Raw genomic sequence first — 2,983 nt, forward strand, 5'->3', positions numbered from 1 at the left:
CAGCTTGAGTATGTACGTGTGACACACTCACACACTCACAATGGTGTGAGTGTGTGACACAATGATGTGAATGTGTGACACAGTGTTGTGAGTGCGTGACACAGCTGTGTGAACTTGTGTCACACACACATTCTGTGTGCCACACACTCACACGATGGTGTCACACACTCACACCATCATGTCACGCACTCACATCATTGTGTCACAACAAATGTACCAGCCGTAAACACATATATCCAGCTATCTCATGATTAAACTATACTGATTATCTTGATTGCATTGTAAACCAATTTCAGGTAGATCTCAAGTTGAAATTAACTTCTGTCCTTGCTCAACAAATGATCAAGTGCGCTTGCTACAAGCAGGCTACATTGGAGGATCACCTCAAACACCTCGAGCTGCAATATCTATCAGGCTTGTCCGAACTTACCATATCCTTTGGAAGTATTGCACGCAAAGATATAAACCATTCAGTGAGGCATTGAATGAATTGCTTGACCCTGCATTTCCTCTGCTAGTTGATGAAGAACATAAAGAAGTAAGTAATTCACTTTTCCTATTCAAATATGCTCAGTTTGTTATAATTTACGCGTGTGCTTAGGTTACACAATGGAACCGGCAAAATTCACAGGCAGTGGATGCCTATAGAGCAATGCTAACATTGGAAGCAAAGGCCACGGTGATAGCCTTACAGCTGTCAGTGCTTGCAGAATTGGCATGCATATGCCCTGCTTGCTTTGGTCCTGGTGTTTCAAAATTGCCTAATGGAGAGCCCGACGTGGTGGTATGTATGGATTGCAATTTCCAACAGCGGCGACATTTAGCAGCCAGTGTTGAGCGCACCCCTCCTACTTATCCTAGCTTATTCATACCACCAGAAAAGCTAGAATCTATGCGGCAGAAAATGGAGGCTACTTATACTGCCACTGCCCGAAAAGCAGCTGCAGAGATGGTGGTGAGTTCCTTGTATCCTATAAAGATAAATGTCCAACTTGAAGATGAATTATGTGAATATGTAGGATCCTTGTACGCAAGCACATACTGCAGCCAATGATGTAAGAGGTAAAAAGGACTGGAAGGGAAATGACGAGACAGGAATTGCAGGGATGGGATGCCGTCATGATCAGATCTTACGGTTTATCAACATTGTACAAAGTGGAGAGAAGTAAGTTTCTTTATCCTGAATCACTATTAATAGCTTCAACCGCTAACATACAAATACAAGAGCCATGTATCCTCATACACTTATAGAATGGATATTAGAGGCCACAGCATATCCAGCTCAGAACGCCAATGAGAAGGATGGCCAGAAGGTAGCCATTTTGTATGACATTGGATGTAACATCCGTAAGGGAATTGACAGGGTATGTGTTGTCTCATTGGACATCAACATGTTGAATTTTTGAACTGATGGATGAGTTGAGCGGACAGCGGAAGCTTTTTGCTGAAGAGCGTGCAAAACAACGCTTAATGTTTGCAACTAGTTTGTTTCATTCTTATGTTCATGAATGGTCATGCCAACTGGAATATAATCCCCGCCTGAATGAACTTTGGGGCCTTTCAGATGGGGAAGGTATGGAGCGTATATGGGCTGCACTTGCAGTTCTTGTGGCAGTACTAAGATACTCAACTAAACAGCACCGGCTCACAGCCCTTCATTTCCTTTGCTTGCACCTCAAAGAAAAAGGACGAGCACAGACAGGTATTTCATTATGAATTGAATTAGAAAGCATTCAGATGAATTGTACTGATTAAAACTCTCAGTCACAAAACTAATTACTAGACTTGACCGGACTCAGAAGGAGCTAGGGGAGGTGGAATTTTGACTGACATCCATTCAACAAAGGCGTGGTTGGGACATAACATATTTTAAAGTGCAGTGGGAGAGGAAAAAGCGGGTACAGCTTGCTGTCACAAGCAAAAAGCGTCAGGCCTTTTTGGAAGAGCTTGGTGAGCTTCTGGACCTTGAGGAAAGGCTGGTGGAAGCACAGTGAGTTGGAATCTTAGTCCTTGTGGTTGATCACTATATAACTGACACCTTTGATTTCAGAGCTAAATTCAAAGCCTTGCAGCGTAAGAAATCAAGAGGATCACGAACCAAGAAAAAGAAAAACCAAATACTGGCACTTCCAAGTACATTGGTACTTCTGGAGGAATCTATACGCCGTGTTACAGAAAAGCTTGGCTCACCAGAATTTCGTGCGGTGGCAAAACCAGGAGGTAAGTTACTTTTCAGATAGACATTGTATTCCATATATTACTTATCCCATGTGCATCTTATCCGGAAATCTAGATCTTAGGGCACAAGCACTGGTTAAGCTTGTCATAGCCAAGACCAAGATGTATAATGCAAAAGTGGGGGTAATGGAGCATTGTAGGCGTTCAAGTGAAAGACGAGGTAAGTGTATGTTACTCAGGCTAATCTAACTTATCGTGATAACCCATGATTAATTTAATTTCAGGAACAAAAGTCCAACAATACCTTATCAAGATAAGGACGAACAAAAATGCAGATCTACGTAAAAAGGTTGCAACCTATCTACATCATGCAAATAGCTACAATGCAGAATTTGACCCGGACCCAAAACTAGCCACCCCTACAGTTAAGGAGGTCGAGGAGATGGAATTTGGTAACCCATTTCTTGATTGTGGCAACCTTTCCCACCCTCGTGAACCATGGGCTGTGGATGCGGATACACAAGAAGGTATTCAAGCATACCTGATAAGGAGTCGCTGCAAAGAAGAGTTACGCAGGTTGACCAAGGAGGCAAGACAAACTGTCAAGTGGGCTCTTGACACTACACAAAATATAATATTTTCTGGGCGGAAAATATAAATACTGCCATGCAAAAATATTGAGCAGTTAGGAAGAGAGAGAAAAATACAAAAAGATGTGCATATTGTTCCTATGGTTGAGACCTTTGATTTGAGTATTTTTTTGTATTTTTAGTGTGAAAATTGTTGATTGTACTAACAAAAAACC

This window comes from Melampsora larici-populina (assembly GCF_000204055.1).
Source record: "Melampsora larici-populina 98AG31 unplaced genomic scaffold MELLAscaffold_10, whole genome shotgun sequence".
In the NCBI taxonomy this organism is placed as follows: domain Eukaryota; kingdom Fungi; phylum Basidiomycota; class Pucciniomycetes; order Pucciniales; family Melampsoraceae; genus Melampsora; species Melampsora laricis-populina.